This window comes from Lynx canadensis, chromosome B3, assembly GCF_007474595.2.
Source record: "Lynx canadensis isolate LIC74 chromosome B3, mLynCan4.pri.v2, whole genome shotgun sequence".
In the NCBI taxonomy this organism is placed as follows: domain Eukaryota; kingdom Metazoa; phylum Chordata; class Mammalia; order Carnivora; family Felidae; genus Lynx; species Lynx canadensis.
In genome coordinates, this window is record NC_044308.2 from 141,777,412 (window position 1) to 141,802,726 (window position 25,315).

The following is a 25,315-nucleotide window of genomic DNA, read 5'->3' on the forward strand; positions in this document are numbered from 1 at the left end:
CTTTCTTCCAGTTTTTTTATGCGTGTATTTACATTTTTATGTAATTTTCTCCCAACCTAATATGATATCATTAGCGTTTTCTGCATTGTTGAAAAGTTTTTGGATGCTATAATTTTTAATAATTAGCCAGTATACTATAATGTATTTAACCAATCTTCCGTAATTGGGTATTTATCATATTTCCAGTGTTTCCTTTATTACAACCCTAAGGCATCTCTGTGTGTAAATCCCTAGATGCGGAATTGATCAAGGGGTATGCATGGTTTTAGGTCCTGGGTACCACTGCCCACTCCCTTCCAGGGAGGATTACCTGTTCACCCTGAACAACGGGGTTGGTGCCTTAGTTTGCCTGTTTTTAGCATCAGTGAGGCCTAGGCATACTTACCTGCATCCTGGGGCAGAGCCAATGAGCCAATGCAGAGGGTTGGAGGGAGAAAGTGGGATGGCTGAGGGAGCAGGGCCTGCTAGAGGAGGGGCTGCTACCTCATGAGACAGAAGGAAGTGGGCTCGAGGGCCAGGACAGTGAGGCCTGCTCCTTTCTGGGGCCCCTGTCTGGGCTGTGGACCTGGTCTCAGGGGGCAGAGTCCATTGTGCTCTGGTTTGCCCTCCTCAGCCCTTGAGACCAGCCAGTCACCCGAGCCTCAGGCCTCAAATCAAGGGCCTATGTTCTCATGGACTACCATCACTGGGAAATGGGGTCCCCACTGGGGGGCAGGTGGGTGGTTCTGAGGGCAGACCAGGAGGGGCTTCTCAGAGAAGGTGGCTTTCCTCATAGGAAGAGATTGCTGGGCCCCAGGTGTCAGATAGCTGTCAGTACAGGGCTCTCTCATCCCACTCCCACTAAGTGCAGCTATTTGGTTTGTGGGCCACAGGGACTTTGCACAGTAGGGTGAAGCAGAGTGTGTGGCCCTGTTAACAACACAGGCAGGCAGCAGGGATGCCTGTCCCTAGGTGAGAGCTAAGGGCAAGTAGTGGCCTGCCCAGAGTACCCCGGTGGTAGGTCCTGGGCTCTGGCTCTGGGCCCAGTGCTCTCCCCCTCCCCCTCCCCCTAGTGCTGCCCAGGCCCTGGCTCCGCCCAGGCCCTGGCTCCGCCCAGAGGATCCCTGAGACTCGTCTGTCATCCTCTGGGCAGATGCCACGGCTCTGGGCTTCCCCCTCACCACTTCTGTGTTCACTGAGGGTCCTGATCAGATGGGTCAGCTCCTGCTGGTCTCCAAGTATGCTCATGGGTGTGGGGACCCAGAAGGTGCCAGCAGAGAGTGGGTGGCTTGCTCACTCTCCTGTCTACCCTGCTCTGGTTCTGTGTGTTCCCAGGCCTGCCTGCGCCCAAGAGGAGGCCCTGTCCTTCCCCTCCTCCTCCTCTCGTGCCAGGGACTGGCTGCCTGGGAGGTAGGCCAGCTCATCTCTTCTACTCCTTCCAGAGGCCTGTCTGGGTGAGGACCATCCTGGCCTTGGAGGGTGAGAAGCAGGGGGAGAGGTGATGGTCAGATGGAGGTGTGTTGGGCACGGGGCATTCTCTGTAACCCAGCCCCAGGCCAGTGTGCTGCGAAGTGGCCTCTGTTGGTTCCCATGCCTCATCAGAGATGTAGACCCCCTCCCCTCAGTCCCCTGGTTGGGGTCACCAGGGCATGATCTGGTGTTAGAGGCTAGGCGGGGGATCTCCACACCGTCCATCACTTGTCCAGAGTAGGCCTGAGCCTCTCTGCACTGCCCCTCCTTGCCTTTTTTTTCCTAAATATTTATTTTTGAGAGAGAGCGAGAGCGAGAGAGCAAGCAAGCAGGGGAGGGGCGGAAAGAAAGGGAGACACGGAATCTGAAGCAGGCTCTAGGCTCCGAGCGGTCAGTGCAGAGCCCAACACGGGGCTCAAACTCGTGAACCGCGAGATCGTGACCTGAGCCAAAGCTGGAGGCTTAACTGACTGAGCCACCCACGCACCACCCTCCCTTGCTTCTTGAGTGTTGGGGATGTCTGGAGGAGGTGCTCATAGGCCATGGGCCCAGGGGCCCAGACTCTGCAGGGCTGGGCTACCCTTGGTGGTGGCTGCATCGTTAGAACCCGATTTAATTCGTGGCTCCATTGTAAAGTGAGGAAAACCAATTTTTCACTTGAGAGGATCAGCAACGTGGATACACATGTAATTGTCTCTTTCTGCTTTTCTTCCTTTCCCGAGTGTTCTGTATCCGTAATTTAAAATTTCACAGTCTCCAATGTGACGGCTTCTCTGTGGGTATGTTCAGATCCGTTTCGGATTCAGCAAACACTAATTGAACAGCTACTCTCTGCCTCTGGCGGGGCGGCCTGTGGTTGTGCGGTAGGGAGGAGCCAGGCCCCCGTGTGGCCGGCAGATGGGGTGTCGTGCTGGCCCTGCCCCCACTCAGCTGTGTGATCACGAGGAGGCCGCTTTACTTCTCTGAGCCTGGGTGTCTTTGTCGGCACGTCAGGGCCGCTAATCCCAAACCCCTTGTCGTGCGGACGAAGTGAGGTCACGTGTCAAGCACCTGGTAAGCTGCATGGCGCGCAGTATGTGCTCACTTAATGGTCAGATGATGACCAGCACAGGGCTGTGCCCCCCCCCGAGGCGGTGTGAGCTGGCGTTCACGAGCTGTGTTCGGCGGTGCTGAAGGCCGAGTGGGGGCCGCCCCTGCCCTAGCCCGGCAGTGCGCGTGACCGCAGCGTGGCGTGGCTGTGCTTTTGGCCGAGGATGTTCTAGCCCAGTGTGGGAACACGGGCCCTCTCAGGCTGATCGGAGACTCCTCAGATATACATTCCCCTTCGTCTTTGATTAATTTTTAAAAGAGAGAAATGAATTAATTATTGCCTCATGAGTACGGGTGCTCAGAGCGTGGGGGAAGGACTGAAAGCAGGACCTTGGGAGTTGCCGTGGTGGGAACCCCAGCCCCGGGCACCCTGGCTGCTGTCCCAGGGGCTGCCTGTGATTCCCCAAGAACCTGGCCAGCAGACACCCCCAGAGACGGAGGACCTGTCCAGCGGTGGTCGGTGGGGCTCGTGGAGAGGAAGACACAGTGGCTGCTTCTCTCCAGGTGTCCCCTTCAGAGCACCCTCCTCCCAGGCCTGAGGCCCAGGAGCTGCCTCCCCCTAACCTGCTCAGCGATTCGGGCTGCGCTGTGGGGTCACACCTAGGAAGGCTGCCCGTGGGTATGTGTTCCGCCTCAGCTTGGACCCAGTAAGGTGCCTCAGGCAGGACCTCCAGGTAGTTCTAGGAGTTTCAGGGAGAGGCCCCCCTTGCCGCGCTGGTCCTCGCCCTCGCCCTCCTGCACAGCTTTGAACAGATGGTGCCTTCCTCCTCTCCGAGTTTTCTGAAGGTCGGTCTCACAGACCTCCCCTCCACCCTTCACCCACTACTTTGGGGAAAAGGCCTGATGGCCCTTGTGAGTCCCCTGCATGTGGTGCTGTCATGATCTGGGCCCCAGTTTCCCCATCAGTCAGGAAGCGGCTGAGCTTTGTGATGCGGTCTGTATGGAGCCCCCCTCCCCACCCTGCCCCCTAGCCAGGGTTTACCTGGGAAAGGCTCGGCTGAGGCCCCATGTGGTGAGTGTCAGCTCCCTCTCTTGGGGTCGGCGGGGGGGTGCCAGCGGCCTGGAGACAACTCACTGCTCCTCACCTGCTGACTCCCCCGTCAGTGTCCTCAAGCTGCTTGGTTTAGATTGAGTTCAGGGGATCCTTCAGACACCTACTGAATACCTGCTGGGTGGCAAGGGGCCATGGGATTCAGGAGGTGAGGCTTATCCCTGCCCTGAGCCCTGAGGAGGAGACAGACACTCTTGGGCACTTAGGATGTGGTGTGATGAGGGCTGCCGTGCAGGGGTGATGAAAGGCCCCCAGAAGGAGCTCATGCATCTCCTTGGGAGGCTTGGTTGGCAGAAGGTTTTAAAGGATACATAGGAGGGGCGCCTGGGTGGCTCATTCGGTTAAGCGGCCGACTTCAGCTCGGGTCATGATCTCGCAGTCCGCGAGTTCAAGCCCCGCGTCGGGCTCTGTGCTGACAGCTCAGAGCCTGGAGCCTCCTTCAGATTCTGTGCCTCTCTCTCTCTCTGACCCTCCCCCATTCATGCTCTGTCTCTCTCTGTCTCAAAAATAAATAAACGTTAAAAAAAATTAAAAAAAAATAAAGGATACATAGGAGCTTTCTAGACAGTAAAATCAACGTAGGGCATTTTAGGCATAAAGAATACGCAAAGGCATGAAAGGGCTTGACAGATGAGCGAATGGTAAGGGTCGGTGTGGCTGAAGGTGTGTGAATGAGAGAGTATGAGAGAGAGAGAGAGAGAGAGCGCATGGCAGTGGAGGGGTAGGAAACAAGGTTAGCCTGTCGATGCAGGGCTTTCATCCTGGCCATTTCCTTTTTTCTCTTCTCTTCTCTTCTCTTCTCTTCTCTTCTCTTCTCTTCTCTTCTCTTCTCTTCTCTTCTCCTCTCTTCTCTTTTCTTTTTTTTTTTAATGTTTTATTTATTTTTGAGAGAGACAGAGAGAGACAGAGAGAGAGCATGAGCGGGGAGGGGCAAAGAGAGAGGGAGACACAGAATCGGAAGCGGGCTCCAGGCTCCGAGCTGTCAGCACAGAGCCCGACGTGGGGCCGGAACTCACGAACCGTGAGATCACAACCTGAGCCAAAGTCAGGCACTCAACCGACTGAGCTACCCAGGTGCCCTAATCCTGGCCATTTTCAAGTCGTGGCCCAGACCTGAACACCCCAAGGGAAGCGCTAGAGACAGGGAGCCCTTCCCAGCCATGCAGATGCCTAGTCCTCCCGATGCTGCCTTCCAGGAAGGCTTGGAGCCTAGGCTGGCCCTCTGGGAGCTTGAGCCAGCTCATGAGTCATCCCTAAGTGTAACAGGGAAAGGTGTCCTCCCTCAGCGCATGCTTATTAAAGCACGCCATCTTTAAGCCTCATTAAGGCGTGTTAAATGCTAATGAATTTAGAGAGGGGCATCTTGGGGCCTCTGTTTCCTTGGAAACGTTTGAGAGCAGGTGCTTCATAATGAGCTGTACCTATTTTAAAAGTGAGCCATGAGGCCTGCTTTGATAGGCTGGATCTCAGATGCTGATGGGTAAGTGTGAACAAAGCCTGTGGAGGCCAGTGGAGACGCTTTGTGCTCTCTGAAATATCATTCTCTGGTGGTTTCTATAGAAACCACTGGCACCTAGGTAGGAGAATTGCCAAGCTCCAGAGTCTCATTACCCAACGCGTTGCCTCCAGCCTGGACAACTCAGCCCGAGCCTCTGAAGACCACTGGGGTCCTGTTAGCAGCGTGGGACAGGGTTCTGGACAGAACAGGACAGATGTGTGTTGCTGTAGCCGTAATTCAACTTTAATTGTGTCTGTTCCATACCTACTGCTTGATTTCAGCAGGTCCCCATTCTGCGTACTTCAGGCCTGGCTGGCTCTAATAAGAGCTACTTTTAGTGGAGCTCTCTCCTCCCCACAGAGCACTGTAAAAGGACCTTGTATTACTGAAACATTTAAATATATACCAAAGTGGAGAGACTCTTGATGAATCTCCATGCAACCAGCACCCTGTTTCAATAATTATACATTTACAGCCAAGCTTTAATCTATAATCATACCCATTTTCCCAGCAGTCTCTTCCCTCCAGCCCTCACTGCTGGGTAATTTTGAAGCATATCCCAGAAACGCTATCATTTCATTTGTGCATACTTTTGTTTAAGAGGTAAAGACTTCAAAAGAAGTATTATAATAGCATTGTCCTCTCTAACAATTTAGCAGTAATCCCTTAATATAGGCAAATATCCAATCCATATTCAGATTTCCCTGATTGCCTCATAATTGTAAACATTTTGACACAGTCGCATTGTTTAAATCAGGATCTGAACGTTTGGTTGATAAAGCTCTCAAGTCTTGTTTCATGTAGGAGTTTCCTTTTCTGTTTTCCTTGTAACTTATTTACAGGGGAGGAAGTTGGTTTGTTGTCCCTTTTCCTTATTGCATCCCCTGTGGTGTCATTTATCACATTCCTCTGTTCCCTGTATGTCTCACAAACTGATGGTTACGGTTGCAGCGGTGCAACTTGCATGGTGATGTACACAGGGTAATCGCGGTGCTTCTGCTCTGCTTTTAGTCTGAATCAGTGGGGCTGGAGTAGGGCCAGAGAAGAGACATTTCTAACAAACTCCCAGGTCTATTAGATGGTGCTGGTCCAGGGCTTGCTTTTTTTTTTTTTTTAAAGCAAGGATCTAGACAGAGACTTGATAACATTCAGGGATGTTTTCCTTTTTTTCAGGCATATTTGATCAGGGGCACTTGGATGGCTCAGTCAGTTAAGCATCCAACTCCGGCTCAGGTCATGATCTCGCGGTCCGTGAGTTTGAGCCCCAAGTGGGGCTCTGTGCTGACAGCTCGGAGCCTGGAGCCCGCTTCGGATTCTGTGTCTCCCTCTCTCTCTGTCCCTCCTCTGCTTGCACTCTGTCTCTGTCTCTCAAAAGTAAATAAACATTAAAAAAAAATCTTAAAAAAAAATTTGATCAGATTCAGGTTAAATTTTTTTTGGCAAGAACAGTTCGTAGGTAGTGGTGCCTACTTCCATCAGGAGGTACTTAATGTCTGATTGAACCACTTTTAGTGACGCTGTGATTAGTCAGGGGGCTCAGGTGTTGTGGGCCTGGTGCCTCCATTAGTAAGTCCCATTAGCTTTTACCTGATGGTCCTAGTGGTTACTAACGGTCATTGCGTTGATGTATGCATTCATTAGACGTTGCAAAATACTGGACTACTTCTCTAAGGAAAGCTTTACTCCTAAACTCAGTTACCCTGAGGACAGGAAAGGCAGGAGGAAGGCTATCTTTTCCTTTATTTGTAAGTTTCCGAAATAATGAGTTTTCCATAGCATTCCGCAGAAGTGTTAAATTACTTTCGTTTGTTGTGCTTTTTTTTTTAAATGTCATTATGAACTCATGGATTTGTAACATATTTGGTATGTTTCAATCAGTTGTGTTTATCTTTCCAGTACTTGCCCTATATTTGGTGAGTGTATCTTCCCCCCCCCGACTCCTTCCCCCTGACTCTTGTGTCTTTTTTTTTTCTAAATCAACTTTACTGAAGTATCACTGACATATAATTAACTGCCATGCATTAGAGTGCACAATTCTATTAGTTTTGACAGATGTATACATCCATGGTGCCACCACCACAGTCAAGATATTGAATATTTCTGTCACCCGGAAGTTCTCTCCTGCCCCTTGGCAGTAAATCCCTCCCTGGACTTTATCCCCACTTTCTGTCACTAAAAGAGCAATTTGCATTTTTCTGGATTTTTATATAAATGGAATCCTACAGCAGGAACTCTGTTGAGTCTGGCTTCTTTCAGTTAGCATGGCCATCCATATGGTTGTATGTGTCGGTAGTCCTTTTTATTGCCAAGTAGTATTCTCTAATATGGATTTATCTGTTTGTTTATCCGTTAACTGCTCGTGGACAGTTTGGGTTGTTTCCAGTTTGGGGCTATTAATAAACGAAGCTGCTGATAATCCTTGAACAAGTATTTGTGTGGATATATATTTTCATCTCTCTTGGTAAATAGTATAACTGCTAAGTGGTGCGCTGTGTGGATGTGTAAACTTACAGTAAATTGGCAAACTGTTTGCTCTTAGCAGTGTAGGAGAGCTTCACTCGCTACCTTGTCAGTTGTTCCCATTTTCCGCATTGTAGTGAGCGTGCATGGCGTCTGGTTGTGGTTTTAACTTTACTTCCCTGATGACCAGTGATGTTGAGCATCTTTTCGTGGGTTTGAATATTGAAGATCTTTTGTGAAGGGTCCGTTCAAATCATTCGCCCACTTAATGATGATGATGATGAAGGAAAAGGAAAAGGAGTAGTAGTTTTAGGTCTTTGTACATTCTCGGATGATTTTCTCTCCTTCCATAGTTTTCTGTGTTCTATCTAAGAAATTTTTGCCTACTCTAAGGTTGCAAAATTTCTCTCCTACTAACTCTAAAAGTTTCACACTTTCAGGGCACCTGGCTGGCTCATTTGGTGGAGTGTGTGACTCTTGATCTCTGGGTCATGAGTTCGAGTCCCACGTTGGGTGTAGAGATTGCTTAAAAAATAAATAAAAATTTCACACTTTGCTTGTACTTTTAGGTCTGTGGTCCCTTTTAAGTTCATTGTTGTATGTGGTATGAGGTAACATTTTCTTCTGGTATTATTGTGATGTGGACTACAGTGTTTTAGCACAATTTGTTGAAAAGACATTCCTTTCCAATTAGACTGTTTTTGGACCTTTGACTGATAATCAGCTGGCCATGTAAGTTCGGCTATCTTTCTGGGTTCTCAGTTCTGCCCCACTGATTGCTGTGTCTGTCCTTTTACCAAGACCACATTCTCTTGCTTACTGTAGCTTTATAGCAGTGTTGGGATTTTGGAAGTGCAAGCCCTCCAACTTTTTGTTTTTCAGAATTGTTCTGGCCCTTCTAGGTTCTTTATGTTCCCATTTCAATTTTGCAAGTTGCTACAAAAAAAAAAAAGAAAGAAAAAGAAAAAGTCTGCTGGTATGTTGATTAGGATTGTGTCCCAATTTTTAGATCAGTTTTGGGAAAATTGACATCTTAACAATATTGAGTCCTCTGATCCATGAGCATAGCGTCTCTCTGTTTATTTAGGTCTTCGTTGTTTTCTCTGAGCAGTGTTCTGTAGTTTCCAGTGTTTAGATGTTGCACATGCCATATTAAATTTCTTCCTCAGTATTTCGTAGTTTTGAATACTGTTGTGAATGGAATTTTACTTTAAATTTCATTTTTCAATTGTTTATTGCTCCTTTTTAATGTTTATTTTTGAGAAAGACCAAAAGTGTGAGTGGGGGAGGGGCAGAGAGGGGGACAGAGGATCTGAAGTGGGCTCCACACTGACAACAGCAAGCCCAATGTGGGGCTTGAACCCATGAACTGTGAAATCATGACCTGAGCTGAAGTTGGACGCTCAACCCACTGAGCCACCCAGGCGCCCTCAATTGTTTATTGCTAACGTATAAAAATACTATTAACTTTCTTAACCTTATATCCTGTGAATTTACTGAATTCACATCTTAGTCCTCATAGCTTCTTCATAGATTACTTAGAAATTTCCACATACACGATCACATTATCTGTGAGTAATACAGCTTTACAGTTTCCTTCCAGTGTGTATGCACTTCCTCCCTTCCTTCCTTCCTTCTTTCCTCTTTCTTTCTTTCTTTCTTTCTTTCTTTCTTTCTCTCTTCTCTCGCTTCTTTTCTTGTCTTCTGCAAGGGGGAGGGAGTGTGGGAGGTGGGGAGTGGGGTTAGGGAGGGAGGGAGGAGAGAGGGAAGGAAAGAAAGAGCAAGGGATGAGAGTGAGGGATGCCACGAGCCCGAAGCGCGGGCGGGAGGTGATGTTGCTGTAGTGATGTGGATGCGGTTGAGGGGGGTGAGGAAGGCCTGTCCTAACCCCTCTCTCCCTTTTCTTTCTTTCTTTCTCTTTTCTTTCTTGTCTCTGTCCTTCCCTCCCTCTCTCCCTTTTCTTTCTTTCTTTCTTTCTTTCTCTTTCTTTCTCTTCTCTTTTCTTTTCTTTTCTTTTTTTTCTTTCCTATACTGCAATTACTAGCACCTCCATTACAACGCTGAATAAAAGTGGTGAGAGTGATCATCCTCGTCTTGTTCTTGACCTTATGGGGAAAGCATAAGGTCCTTTTGCCATTAGGAATGATGTCACAGGTTTGGGGTAGAGATCCTAAGTCAGTTTAAATGAGTTACCTTCTAGTCTTAGTTTTCTGAAGGTTTTTATCGTATAGTAATGTTGAACTTTGTCAAGTGATTTTGTCGTATCTGTATTTTTGCCTATATTCATTTAGTGTGGTGAATTACATTGATTTTTTAAAAATTGTTTTAAATCTTCATTTATTTTTGAGAGAGAGACAGAGTACGAGCGGGGGAGGAACAGAGAGAGAGGGAGACACCGAATCTGAAACAGGCTCCAGGCTCCGAGCTGTCAGCACAGAGCCCAACACGAGGCCCGAACCCACGAACCGTGAGATCATGACCTGAGCTGAAGTCAGACGCTTAACCGACTGAGCCATCCAGGGACTCCTGAATTACACTGCTTTTTAAAAGAAATGCATGAACCTGCATTTCTGGGATAAACCCTACTTGGTCATGATGGTTTTTTGTTTTTTTTTTTTTTAAATATATGGCTAATTCTAGTTGCTAATAATTTGTTAAGGATTTTGTATCTATGTTCATGAGAATTACTGGCTTATACTATTTTCTTGTGTTGTCTGTCTTGTTTTGATGTGAGATTAATATTGGCCTCAAAAAAATGAGTGGAGAAATCTTCTGTCGTCATGTACTTCCTGAATGTCTATGTAGGAGTGGTGTTATTTCTTCCCTAATGTTTGATGGAATTTCACCAGTGAAGACATCTGGACCCAGGGTTTTCTTTGTTGGAAGATTTTGAATTACAGAAAAACATTAAATGTATATATAGGGCTATTCAGGTATTCTGTTTCTTCTTCAGTCACTTTTGTAACTTTTTTCTTTCAAGAAATTTGCCTATTTCATCTAAGTTATCAAATGTGCTGGCCTCAAATTGATCTTAGCATTATTTAATTATTTAATTATTTCATTATTTCATTATTTATTTATTTATTATGTTTCATTTGTCTTTCTTTTTTCCTTTCTTTCTCTTTCTTTCTTTATCTCTGTCCCCTCTCCCTCTTTCTTTCCTTTTCTTTCTTTCTTTCTTTCTTTCTCTCTCTCTCTCTCTCTTTCTTTCTTTCTTTCTTTCTCTTCCTTCCTTCCTTCCTTCTTCCCTCCCTCCCTCTTCCTTTTCTTTTCTTTTCTTTTTTCTTTTCTTTTCTTTATTATTGTTTTTCCTTCCTGTCAATCTGGCTACCAATCTGGTACCATTAGTTCAGTTTGAAGAACTTACTTTAACATTTCTTGCAGTACAGATTTCCGAGTGATGAATTATTTCAGTTTTTGTTTATCAAAAAAGTCTTTATTTTGCCTTCAGTTTTTCCATGTGAGCCCTTTTTGAAAATGCCTTTTTGGAAGTATAATAGACATACATTTAAACTGCATATTTGAAGTATGCACCGTGATAAGTTTTGATATATGTATACATCCATAGAACCATCACTGTAGTCCAATGAAGTAATACATCCATCATCTTCAGACGTCTTTGTGCTCCTTTGTAATTTCTTTTCCTGTCCTTCCATTACGTATCTTTTGGCAACCACTGGTCTGTTTTCTGTCATTGGAAATTAGTTTCCACTTTCTAGAATTTTTGTGTAAATGTAGTCATACGGTGTGTACTCTTTTTTGTGTGGCTTTTTCCCCATTCAGCGTAATTATTTTGAGATTGATCCATGTTACTGTGTGTACAAATATTGGTTTATTCCATCCTATTGATAAGTAGGACTCCACAGTAAGGACATACCACCGTTTATCTGTTTACTGTTGATGGATGTTGCGTTGCTTCCAGCTTTGGGTTATTACAAATGAAGTTACGATGAACATTCATGTACATGCCTTTTTGTGAACACACGTCATCGTTTCTTTGCGGCGATGGACTACATCGTGTCCCCACCCCTTCACATGTTGAAGCCCTAACCCCTAATATGACTGTATAGGGCCTTTACAGAGATAATTAAGGTTAAATGAGGTCATAAAGGTCAGGCCCTAATCCAGTAGGACTGGTGTCCTTAAAAGAAAAGGAAGTGACATCAGAGCTTTCTCTGGGCTGCACAGAGTAAAGGCCACATGGGGACCCAGCAAGAAGTAAGAGTCTTCATTCCAAGGAGAGAGGCTTTGCCAGAAACCAACCGTGCTGACACCTTGCTCTTTGACTTCCAGCCTCCACAACTGTGAGATAACAGATGTCTGTTGTTTAAGCCACCCAGCTGCTGGGACTTTTTTATGGCAGCCTGAGCAGACTACGACATTGGATAAATATCTGGGGTTGGAATGACTGGGTCATATGCCGGTGTACGTTTACCTTTTAAAGAAACTTCCAGTTTTCCACATGGTTGCCCTATTTTACACTCCTGTGAACCTTGTGTGAAGGTCTCATTGCACTGCATCGTAGCCAACACTTGCTATGATCAACCTTTTAAACTTTAGCCATTCTGAAGTGAGTGTAGGCCATCCCACCGTGGTTTTGATTTGCATTTCCCAAACGACTAATGATGTTCAGCATCTTTTCATGAATGTCTTTGCCATCTGTATACATAGATTTTTTGGATGAAATGTCCAGATTTTTTGCCCATTTTTTGGAAGAGCAGATTTAAAAATTTTTGATAGTTTAATTTCTCAGTGTTTTTCTTTTCTGATCATGCTGTTGGTGTCATAGCTAAGCAAACTTTGCCTAATCTAAGGTCACAAAGATTTGCTTCTGCATTTACTTTTGGAGTTTGTGTGCTTTGGGGCTTTATATTAGTTTGTGGTCCATTTCATATTAGTTTTTGTATATGGTACGAGGTATGGATGGAAATTCATTGTCTCGCATGTGGATATTCAGTATTCCTGCAACATTTGTTGAAAAAATAATACCCATGCCTTTATAACTGTGGAAAAATAGTTGAATAAATATGTGTAGATCTATTTTTGTAATGTCTCTTCTCTTCCGTTTCTTTCTTTGTCTATCCTTACACCAGTACCCCATTGTTTTCTTATTTTAATCCTTCTCATTATTTTCATTGTAATCTAATGAGTTTTGAAATCAGGTAGTATAAGTCTTCCCATTTTTTTTTTCTTTTTCAAAGTTGTTTTGACAGGTCTAGGTTCTTTGCATTTACATTTCGATTTTACAATCACTTTGTCAATTTTCTACCAGAAAAAGGCCTGCTTGAACTTTGAACGATATTGTATTTGATCTACCGATCAATGTTGGAGGAGAGTTGAATTCTTAACAGTTTTGAGTCTTTCAGTCTATGAGCATAGACTACTTCTCTGTTTATTTAAATCTAATTTAATTCTCTCACTAATGTCTTGTAGTTTTCACTGTATAGCTCTTCCACATTGTTATTAGATTTATCCCTAAGCATTTATATTTTTATGCTTTTGTAAGCAGTATTTTAAAATTCCAGTTTCTGGCCTGCCTGTATGGCTCAGTTGGTTAAGTGTCTGACTTTGGCTCAGGTCACGATCTCACAGTTCGTGAGTTTGAGCCCTACATTGAGCTCTCTGATGTCAGCACAGAGCCCGCTTTGGATCCTCTATCCCCCTCTCTCTGGCCCTTCCCTGCTCGCTCTCTCTCTCTCTCTCTTTCAAAATAAATAAACTTCAAAAAGTTAATAAAATTTCAGTTTCTGATTGTATGTTGTTAGTATATAGAAATACACTGATACTTGTGTATTCACCTTGAATTCTGTAACCCTAAGTCACTTATTAGTTCTAGTTGCTTCTTTGTAGATATTCTTGTATTTTCTGCAAAGATGATCATGTCATCAGTGAATAAAGGCAGCTTTAATTCTTCTTTTCCAATCTGGATGCCATTTCTTCCTCCCGCGCTCCCTGCCTTGCCTTTCCTTCCTTCCGGCTTATTGTGTTGGCTTAAACCTCTAGATGGATGTTGACTAGAGGTGGTGGGGGTGGAAATCCTTGCCTTGTTCTCAGTATTAGAGGGGAAGCGTTCATTCTTGTTCACAGTTACATACGTTAGCCATGTGCTTTGTAGATGCCCCTATGAATTTGAGGACCTTCCCTTTTGTTCCTAGTTTGTTGAGAGTTGTTATTGTGAATGAGCGTTGGATTTTGTCCGTTGCTCTTCTCACATCTGTTGAAAGGATAATATGTTGTTCTTATGTACTCACTTAATATAGTGGATTTTCTCAATAGGGTTTTCAGATTTTAAAAATAACCTTGCATTCTTGGGATAAGTGCCCCTTGATCATGGTATATTATCCCCTTTATATAATTTGGGATTCTGTCAGCTGAAGTGTGTTCAGGATTTTCACATCTGTGTTCAAAGGGATACTGATCTGTACTTTTCTGGTAATATCTTTGTCTTGTTTTGGTATCAGGGCAATGCTGGCCTCATAGAATGAATTGGGGACTGTCCTTTCTCCCCAGTTTCCTGGAAGAATTTGTTTAGAGTTGCTGTTATTTCTTCTGTAACATTTGCTGGAATTGACTAGTGAAGTCGTCTGAGACTGAAATTTTCTTTTGGGGAAGATTTAAACCTCAAATAAGATTTGTCTAATAAATATAGGGTTATTCCAAGTGTTCTTCTTCTCTGAGTGACCTTTGGTAGTTTGTGGCCTTCAAGAAGATTTTTCTTTCACCGAGGTTATCTAATTTTTTGGCATAAATTTTTTCATCATACTTATGTTTTTATATATAATGTGCAGTGACGTTACCTCAGTTCTCTCATTCCTGATATTGGTAATTGTGTTTTTTCTCATTCCCTCTGATCAGCTATCTGGAGGCTTATTAATTTTGTTGAGGTTTTCAAAGTACCAGATTTTTGTTTCATTGATTTTTCTGTTTCTTTTTTCCTTTTAAAAAAAACAATGATTTCTTTTATCTTAATTACTTCCTACCGCTTAAACCTAGGCTTTAGTTTTATCTTCTCTTTCTAGTTTCTTAACGTGGAAGTTGAGACTTTTATTTTTTCTCTAACACAGATGTTCAGTGCTAAAGGAGTCCCCCCTTGTCCACAGGGGGTACGTTCCAAGACCCCCAGCAGATGCCTGAAACCACAGGTAGTACCGAACTCTGTATATAGTACATACTGTATTTCCATGCCTATGATAAGGTTTCACTTATAAATTAGGCACAGTAGTAGATGGACAACGGTAACTACTAATAAAATAGAACAATTATAACGATGTAATGTAACAGTAGAATGAGTTACATGAACGTGGTCCTTCTCAAAATATCTTCTTCTTCTGTACCTAGCCTTTTTCTTGTGACAATGGGAGATGGTAAAATGCCTGTGCCATGAGATGAAGCAAAGTGAGTGATGTGCACGCGGTGTTGTGGGAAGAGGACACTGCCGACCTTCTGACAGTTCGTCAGAAGGAAGATCGTTTGCCTCCAGAGCGTGGTTGACCACGGGTGGCTGAAACTCTGGAAAGAAAAACCTCTGGCAAGGGCGGGGGCGGGTGGGGGGGGGCTGTTAATTTCCCTCTGGGCTTTGCAGCCACGTTAGACAACTGTTGCTGTATTGTGTTTTCATTTTTATTCAGTTAGAAATACTTGCTGATTACCTTTTTTATGTCTGCTTGGTCCGTGGATCACATAGGAGTGTGCTATTCAGATGCGACATACTTGGGAGTTTTCCAGATATCTCTTATTGATTTTTCATTTAGCTCTGTTGTGGCACAGAACATACATCGTATGTTTGAATCCTTTTAAGTTTATTGAGACTTGTTTGACGTCCTAGAATGTGGTCTATCTTGGTAAATGTTCTGTGTGTAATTGAAAAGAATGTTTATTCTGCTGTTGTTGGGAGTAATGTTCTATACATCTCAATTAGACTGAGTTGGTAAATAGTGTTATTCAAGGCTTCTATATCCTTTCTGATATTTCTGTCCATTTGTTCCCTTAGTTAAGAGCAGCTGGTTGAAATTTGTGACTAGAGGAGTGAATTTGTCTTATTTCCCTTTTTTTAAAAAATTTTTTTCTTAATGTTTGTTTTTGAGAGAGACAGAGCGTGAGTGGGGGAGGGGCAGAGAGAGAGAGACGAAATCCAGAGCAGCCTCTAGGCTCCGAGCTCCGAGCTGTCAGCACAGAGCCTGACGTGGGGCTCAAACCCACGAACTGTGAGATCATGACCTGAGCCGAAGTCAGACGCTTAACCAACTGAGCCATCCAGGCGCCCTTAGTTCCCTTTTTAAGTGCTATTTGTTTTCCTTCATTTATTTTGAGGCTCTGTTATTAGGTGAATAACTGTTGAGGATTGTTATGTTTTCCTGATGAATTGACATTTTAATCATTATGAAAAGACTCTCTTTATCCCTGGTAATATTCTTTATTCTGAAGTCTACTCTGTCATTAACCTAGGCTTTCCTGGTTTACTTTGATTACCGCTACATGATACATCTTTTTCCATGTTTTCTACTTTTAACCTATGTGTGTCTTTATATTTAAAATGTGTTTCTTGGGGTGCCTGGGTGGCTCAGTAGGTTGAGTGTCCGACTTCGGCTCAGGTCATGATTTCATGGTTCATGGGTTCGAGCCCCGCGTGGGGTTCTGGGCTGACAGCTGGGAGCCTGGAGCCTGCTTCCGATTCTGTGTCTCCTTCCTCTCTCTGCCCCTCCCCCACTCATGCTCTGTCTCTCTCTACCTCTCAAAGAAACGTAATAAAAAAATTTTTAAATGTGTTTCTTATAGGCAGCACTTTGGTTGGATCTTGATGTTTTAGTTTAATTCTGTATAATAATCTTTTCCTTCGAACTGGTGTATTTATCTTATTTTAATTAAATGCGATCATTGGTATGGTTGGGTTTAAATTTGCCATCTTGCCATTGTTTTTCTTTGTTACATCTATTCTCTTTTCTCCTTTTTTTGTTTTTGTGTTAACCCCCCTCTTTTCCCTTGGATTAATTTAGTGTTAATTTCATCTTATGTGTTTTGTTGCCTTTTTATTTAAAAAAATTTATTATTTTATTTTACTTTTTGAGAGAGAGAGAGAGAGAGAGAGAGAGAGAAAGAGTGTGGGGGAGGGGCAGAGAGAGAGGAAGAGAGAGAATCCCAAGCAGGCTCCATGCTGTCAGCACAAAGCCGGATACAGGGCTTGAACTCACAAACCATGAGATCATGACCTGAGCCGAAATCAAGAGTCAGACACCTAACTGACCGAGTCACCCAGGCGCTGCTGTTTTTTTGGCTTTTTTAGTCTTTGGATTTGTGTCGTGGTTTATTTTTAGTGGTTGCTTAGAGTTTATAGTCTACATCTTTGTCTTATCAGCCTGTGGTCAAGTATTGAATCTCTTTTTATATTGTAGAAGCATTTCACAATATGCAGATTTCCAGTTTGTCCCTTCTTAATCTTTGTGCTATTGTTGGCAGACATTTTCTTTGTACATAAATTACAGTCCCCACAACACACTGTTATTATTTTTGTTGGAAACAGCAAATTATTTTGAAAATACTTTAATAATAGAAAAGTATGTCCTATTTCCCCCACATAGTTATTATTGCCATGGCTTTTCAATCTTTTATGTTGATTCCAGTCAGTGTAATTTTCTTCTTGCCTTAAGGACTTACAAGTTTTGTTTTCAACGGTCACGCATATTCCAAGGAACTTAATTGGAGAAAAATGGTGTTTTGTATTTACCCAATCACATGCCGTTTCTTCCTTCATCCCTGGAGTTCTGACTTTTCCTCTGCTATTATTACTCTTTAGCCTAAAAACTGCCTTTAGCATTTGTTGTACATAGAGCAGGTCTGCTGACGATAGATCGACTTGGTTTTTCTTCCCCTGGGAAGGTCTCCATCCCACCTTCATTTCTGAGGATATTTCTGTGTCTGTAACAGCCTGGGCCGACACTCCTTGTCAGTGCTTTCACTGCGCCCATGGTCTTCTGGCCTCCATAGTTTCTGGCAAGAAGTCTGTCAGAACAGACACAGACTGCTGTCCCTGTGATGCTTCATTTTTCTCCCCTGGGGGTTTCAAGGTTTGTCCTTTGAACTTTGCAGCAGTTTGATTGTGATGTGTGGGGCTTGATTTTCCTTGATTTCATCTCCTTTGTGGCTTGTGGAGCCTCTTGACTCTAAGTTTATGCCTTTTACCAAATTTGGGCACTCTCAGTCAACAAGTATATATATTTTCTCTGTTCTGCTGTCTTTCCCCTCTCCTTTAGGAACTCCCATGACAAAAATACTTAGGCTTTGATAGGTCCCTAAGGGTCTATACATTTTTTCTTCGGATCCTATCATTTCTGTTGATCTGTCTTCGAGTTCACGGAGTCTTTCTCACTCCCGTTTTGTTATTGAGCTTATTCTTTGTTGTTGTTTTTTTCCAGTTCTAAAATTTCCATTTAAAACAATATGTAGTTTCTATTCTCTGTTGCCACCATCTATCCATTCATTTCAAGAGTGTTTGTGTTTATGTCATTGAGGATGATTATAATAGCCATTAATTATATCTGATGATTCCAACATCTAGGTCACTTCAGGGCCGATGTCTATCATTTCTCTTTTGTAGTGCTTACTATTTACATTTTCCTAGTTCTTTATATGTCAAGTAATTTTGGAATATATCCCGCACATTTTCAATATTAGAAGATCCTGGACCCTATTACAGGCCTATGAGAATAGCAATTTGTCTTAACAGGCAACCAAGCCTGTCAGATTCAGTTTGCAGGTTCCTTCTCCCGTTTGTCGGGCGGTGGTTCTATTTTCTTTGCAGTGTTCAAACTCTTTGTGATGCGGGGCCACTAAGGGGTTGGTTTCAGACTTGGGCAGTGGGTATATGGTATTCTGCTTCCCAGAGCTTCGGCTGTGCTTCTGCGATTGGACTCCATGAATGTATTGCTTAGGGATTGTCCCGGGGTGCATGTCAGTTCACACGAAGAACTAGAGGATTCTCAGCTCTGTCCTCTTGGAATTTCTCCCACGCGACGTGGCTTCCTGGGTCCTCCTTTCCTGGTCCTTCTGCCCAGAGAAACGACTTTGTCTCAGACTTAGTCTTCTGTCTTGTCACAGTATCTGTAACGGGGATCCCTTTCAAGACGAAGTACCCAGAGAAAATAGAGGAAAAAAGAAATGTGGATCTTCCTCACCGTTTTCATAATAAAGGCCCTTTTCCCCAGCTCTTCTATTCAGATGCTTGCTCTCTAGGTTTTAGGTACTTGAACCGCACCCCCAGTGCACGGCAGAACTGCTGTGGGGCTGGCACTGGGTCAGCGGAGGAGAGCAAACAGATACATTGGAAAATGTCCCCCATATTCTCTGGCTTACCAGGGCCCATTTTCTTGTTCCTTTGACCAGAACGACAGATTAATATCGGAATTTTTGCTGTTTGTGCCCACCATGTAGTTACGTTTTTTTCAGTAAGTCCACTAGTCAAAGTCAGGAGTGAAGAGACCGCAAACGAGCCACCCCCATCCCTACGCCCCACAAACCTGGGACCTTATTGATTTCCCTCCCCAGCCCACTTGCTGTTACTTACTCTTGAAAGCCTCCAGGCAGTTGCTTCTTGAATTTTGTCCGGAGCTTTTAGTTATAATTGGCAGGCAAGAGTAAGAGGCCATCGTGGGCTTACTCCGTTTTGGGTTAAAACTAGATTTCATCTTTAAATCCGGTCTGTTTTTCTCACTGGTATATTTTGAATGATTTCAGTTGCTATGTCTTCTAGTTCACTAATGGTTTTGCGGTGTCTCATTTGCTATTAACACCACCTAACGTATTTTTCATCTCAGACATTGTGCCTTTCAGGCCGACGTCCTCCACGTCTCTACTAACCGTGATCACTCTTTCCTCCGTTATAGGCACCGGTGTGGTGCCGACATCTGTCATCCGTGTCACTTTTGCTTATCTGGGTTTGAAGACCATAATCTGAGTGATGTGGTTGCTCCTTGTTTCTAGGCCCTTTCTATGGACAGAGCTAGGAGATGTTTCTGTTATTAAGAAAAAGTACATCAGGGGCACCTGGCTGGCTCAGTTGGTAGAGCGTGCGACTCTTAATCTTAGGGTTGTGAGTTCAAACGCCATGTTGGGTGTACAGATTACGTAAACAAAATCTTAAAAAAGAAAGAAAAGGGAAAAAAAGAAAAAATATATCATCGTGTATACTGATTTTCCTAGTTCAAATTTAGGATTATAGAATTTTTCTTTAACTTCTTTGGTTTTATATACTTTCTCTTTTTTATACTGGAAATTTTTATTTCTATCTGCATTTGCACAATTTTTTTGGTACATGTCAATGCTAGCTGTGCAGTGACTGAAGGCAGTTTAATATTTCTTGTGGTTCTTTTTGTCCATAATGTATGTCTAGTGTATGTCTAAATTACTGATTTTCCGTTCAGAATGTATATTCATCTAAGGATGTGCCATTAAATGACTATGCTTTTAATGTTTCCTAAAATAAATCCGATTTACGTGGTTAAGCTACCAGCTCAATACACGGTTAGTTTTATCAGCTTAATTTTGCTTTCACATTTTAGAGACTGCTTTCAGTCAATTTTGTTGCATAACTTTATAAAATATACACGTGGCTCTAAAGAAGGGATTGGAAAGCTGGTGGGCCTGGTCTGGCCTGCTGCCATTTTTGTACGGTCCTGGAGCTGAGAACCATTTCTGTGTTCTGAGATGGCTGTAACATACACACGTGGGTGCACATGCACGCACGCACACGCACACGGAAGAGAATGTAGCCGTGACTGTATGTGGCCCCAGACTGCAGAATAGTTACCGTCTGGCCCTTTACAGAAGCCCTAAAAGTTCCACCTCTACTCCTGTCTCCGCCATTCTGTTCTCTTCCTCTGTTCGTTCATTTATTTAGTTCCTGGTTTATCTTCCTGCCGTTTTTAATCGATGTAAACACACACACACACACACACACACGTTCCCATCGCCTCTTCCGCTGATTTACGCGTGTGTTTTCCACCACCTGCCCTTCGCACCAGGCAGTATGCCTTGGAGGCCGCCCCGTAGCTAGGCAGGTGGACAGGCTGCACTGTCTCCAGCCCGTGGCATTCTGGAGTGTGGATGCGCCAAGGGTTACTCAGCTGATCCTTTGTGGACGTACATTTGCGTCGTTTGTAGAAGTATTGCTGCTTTCAGCGGCGGCGTACTTACACCTTTGTGGGGTTTTGCCAGTGTGCCTTTGGGACCGTTCCTACAAGTTGCTTTGCTGGGTCGTGCACATTGCTGAGAGACAAGGCATATGTTATTTTGCTCGACGTTGCCCCGGTTCTCTCCGCAGGGATTGTAGCGTTTTGTGTTTCTGTCAGCAGTGTGTGCAGTTAGCTCATGCCCCACAGCCACCTAATGGAGTGCGTTGTCAAACTGGGACTTTGGTAATTTGATAGGTAAGAAGTGGTATCTCTGTGTGATTTGAATTTGCATGTCTCATTATGAGCAAGATCAAAGGACCAATTGCGTTTCCTTTTATATGAATTCTCTGTTCACTTTTCTTGCCTTTTTTTGTAGATGTGCTGGGTCTTTCTCATCTGTTTTGAGAACCTGTGTATTAGGGATAGTAACCTTTGCCTCTGAGACAAGTTGCAAATTTTCCTCCTGATTGTCTTTTTTACTTTTTTATTTACTTGCTTTTCATGCCGTACAATAGTTCTTAAAATTATTATGATGATTTTCATGTAGCCAGGTTAACCCATGTTTTTCTCATTGCTTCTGGCCTCAGAGTCATGACTGGGAGCGATTCCCCCAGCCCCGGGGGGAATAGAAAAACTTAATCATGTCTTCTTTTCTATTTTTTTAAAATGTAGATTTCTGGTCCTTCCTGAATTTATCAGCAGAGTACTTTTGGTGCACACTGTGCCTTGTGATTGGCTACTTGTGTGAATTTAAGCTATAAAAACAGGCCCTTTGCTCACCTCTCCAGCTTGCCTTCATGCAGAGACTCCTGACCTCTTAGCATTTGCAGAGACCCGGATGTTTATTTTCGGGGAGAAGGAATGGAACTGTGGGGAGAAGGGACTTAAGCAAGGACCCAGAGCTCCATGCTGGGACTCTGGCTCTAGCCGGCCCTGGAGGAGAAGGTTTGTGAGGCTCTGGTGCGCATTGGCCCCTGAGCCGGGCACGGTCACAGCTCTTGTTTGCTCCCAGGCTGCGGCCCGGTTGTCCCCCACTTACAGGTGTGGAGGCTGAAGCAGAGGGGTGGGGTTTGCCCGGGACCTCAGAGTCAGCAACAGGCCATCGGGCTGGACACCGAGGTGGCCGCCGGGGACCTGGGGCCCTCTCACTGGGGAGGGAGGCCTCTGTCGGCCTCCACGGGGCCAGCGATGATGCGGCATTGAGCACAGGGCTCTGCTTCTGCCTCCCACCCCCACCACCGTCTCAGAGTTCCCAGGGAGTCAGGTCTCCTTCGTCTCCCATGTCCAGGGCCACAGGCGGACCCTGTGAATGGTGCCTGACGGGGCCAGTGGCGGCGGCTTCACGTGTGCTGGCTCCGCCCCAAGTGCCGGGATATTGCTGGGAGCCGGAGACCTCAGTGTGCCTACTTTGCAAACTCTCCTTTTGTTCACAAATCCGGTGGTTAATCCAACACACCTGAGTAATGTCCGCAGCCCGCAGACCCCGCACTGCCCAAAGGCAACCCAGTGTCACAGATACACGGTCCTGTGGGGCAGGCGGGTGGCTGAGGGAGCGCGGCGTCCCGTGGGAGCCAGAGCAGTGTCTCCCCTTGCGTTTCCTCAGGTTTGGGTGCAGGGGAGTGGTGGGTGGGGTCAGGGGGCCAGTACGCCCCAGTCTTCCGTCGCTCTGAGGCAGAGGTTCGCCCCTGTAGTCCAGGCCTCCCGTGGTGACGACCAAAAGGCCAGGACCCGAGCCTAGCCTGCGCCCCAACCCCACATACTTGGGAAGTGGCAGGGACGCGAGGAAGGGAAATCTGTGCTTTGGATGAACCAGAGTCAGCCCAGAGTTTCCCAGGTCTGTCCGGAGGACCAGGCAGTCGTGGGATTTCAGGGATGTCCGGTGATTTTCATCTTGCCCGAATCTGCCATGGTGTGGATCACGTCTGCCGCTTGCCCCAGAGCCAGAAACCTTCAGCCCAGTGTCTGCTTACCTGACAGAGGCCCCCGGAAGAGTCCGGGCGAGGCTCCCTTCCGGATCCTGCCGGTGAGGGCTGCGTGGCGCCGTCCCACGCCCCTGGGATGGGATGTACCAGCTGTCAGTGTAATTAAGGTCGCCATAAAACCCACCAGCTAGACACACAGATGGTTTCTCTGCTCTTTGCCGGGGCAGGAGCAGTTGTGAAGGCGAGTAAATCCTGTTCGGCAGCGACCACTTCAAAGGTCAGCCTTCTACTTACAGCAGCGTTCTTGGCAGGGATCGCCTGTCACACGGCTTGTTTCCCGGCCATTCGGTTCTATGGCGCCCCGATGGATTGGGCCGTTTCCATCCATTCTCAGGAAATGTGCAGAACAATGGTTTCCGTTCTTCTGGGAAGTTTGTCTTGGGAGGCAGGTGTGGCACGCACAAGCCGAGGGCCGGCACCTCGCTCCTCCCGGGCCTTCATGTCGCCCTCTGGCTGTCCCCATGAGGTAATTTATGTGGCACCCCGGGCCAGTGCCGCTTCCTGGGCACTCAGGGAGAGCCCTCTCCTTCCTCCATCCTTGCCTGGGTCAGTGTGTTTCCCGAGCCCCTGTGGGGGTCACCGTGCGGTGGCTGGAGGGGGGCTGCAGTGAGAAGGCCAGAACCGCCCGCAGGAGCTCACGGCCCTGCCCGGGAGCTGGGAACCGCCCAGCGTCTGTGGGTGCTCTCCGGTGGCCATTCTGTGTGGGCCACTCCGTGCCCCCAGGGAGGACGGGCTGCCCAGTGCACGGGCCACTTCCAGGGACATGAGTCGGGCCAGACATACTCTTCTCTTGGCATTTACTGCCCCGGCCATCTCTGGACTCGCTGCTCCTCCCCCGAATGGTGGGGATGGAGAGGGCTTTGGGAAAAGGGGAAGGAGGGCGTTGAGGACTGATGCGGCCTAGGCAGATAGAGGGGTGGCTGGTGGGGAGGGTGTCGAAGTGAGGGGTGACTGTCATGGCACTGGGGTGGGAGGAGCTGGCGAAGAGACGGCTCCAGAGCTGTGATTATGGGGCACCACTCCCTCCCCTCCCCTCTCTTCCCCACCAAAGTGGATTCCAAACGTGGCCTTGGGGTGGTGCTGTTGTGAGTCCGGATGCTGTGCAGACTCATGCGATTGGATACTGGAGACTTCGAGGGTACTCATGCCCCCTCCCCGGGCCCCAGCCTCAGACTGGGCGGAGGAGCATCTGGCAGCACCCCTGCTGAGCCCCTCTGGCTAGGGGCAAGGAGACTCCCTCCCCTCTGGGAGGCTCAGGGCTGGGGAGTGGCCGTGGGCTGCCTTTCTGCCTTGTGTCCAGAGGGCTGCAGGGCCGCCTTCTCTTTTCTGTGTCCGTACCACTCTGCGGGCTTCAAGGGGCTTACCCTGCGGTCGCCTTACCTGGGAGTTGCTGCTGAAGAAGCTCAGAGAACAGCCATTTGTCCCTCCCCCCCCCCCCCAGGAAGCTGTCCCCTAATTTATGGAGGTAGGAAGTGGCCAGTAGGAGATTGGATTGCGGGCCCGAAGGAAGCAGCAGGGACAGGGAGAAGCCCGCCCCCCTGACGGTGGGACTTGGAGCAAATCCCCACATCTCTGAGCCTCAGTGTTCCTCATCTGGAGAATGGGTCTCAGAACTGCCCAAGTTGACTTTATAGCATGCTACACGTGACATGGAGTTGACTTATGTACATTTGAAAGAGGACGATAACACTTTGAAGGCGGCAAAGGCCGCTTTAAAGAAAAAATTGTCGAGACTTCTTATCTCACAGCCAGCAGGCAGAGGGACCAGAGAACCGTGTGTATGCTGTGGCCACAGGGTGGCGCCCAGGTAGCTGGTAAACAGGCCGGCCGGGAAGGCCTGAGGCCGCGTTGTGCTGGCCTCTTGCTGAGTATTGCAGTGGAAAGTCGTGAGGTCTGTGAGTTTGTTAAGTGGAGACACTTGTTAGTCCCGATACTGGGACCTGCCCCCGACCCGAACCAGTTGCTTCAGAATGGAAAGTGAGTGTGATCAAATGCTCTGGGGAAAACAGAACCGCTGGGTACTCGATCGCATTGGTTTACAAGACAGGAGGCTATGAACGATTGGCCATGATGCTAGGAAGTAAAAAGTGTCTTTGAAGCTAATACATGTACTGTGGTTCTGCCTTACGGTCTCCAAGAGCTCTGGCTTTTTGCAATACAGTTACTACTCCAGAGAGAATAGGCTGCGGTTTTGTGGGCTGTGAATTATGTGACGTCTTTAGAAGCAAGACCCTCAGTTGCTAGGCTCCTAGTTGGCTCAGTCAGTTAAGCGTCCAACTTCGGCTCAGGTCATGATCTCACCATTCATGGGGGTTTGAGTCCCGCGTCGGGCTCTGTGCTGACAGCTCAAAGCCTGGAGCCTGCTTCTGTGTCTCCCTCTCTCTCTCTCGGCCCCTCCCTGACTCATGCTCTGTCTTTCTCTGTCTCAAAAATAAATAAACATTAAAAAAAAAGAAAAAGAAGGAGAAGAAGCAAGACACTCTCGTAACGTGTGGCCTGGTATCAGTGGGCATCATTGATGCCCTTTAGGTGCCCTTGGGTGATGGGCCCTTCCCTGAGCTCACTTTCATCAGGCACTAGCTGCTATCCCCGGGACTGGTGTGGTCTGAGAGGTCATCATGCC

The 25,315-nt window shown here is 46.2% G+C and overlaps 1 protein-coding gene across 12 annotated transcripts in view; it reads left to right on the forward strand.

Moving 5' to 3' along the window:
- Positions 1 to 25,315, forward strand: part of WDR25 (WD repeat domain 25) — a 140,767-nt gene that overhangs the window by 111,381 nt on the left and 4,071 nt on the right. The gene's annotated exons all lie outside the window — the stretch shown is intronic.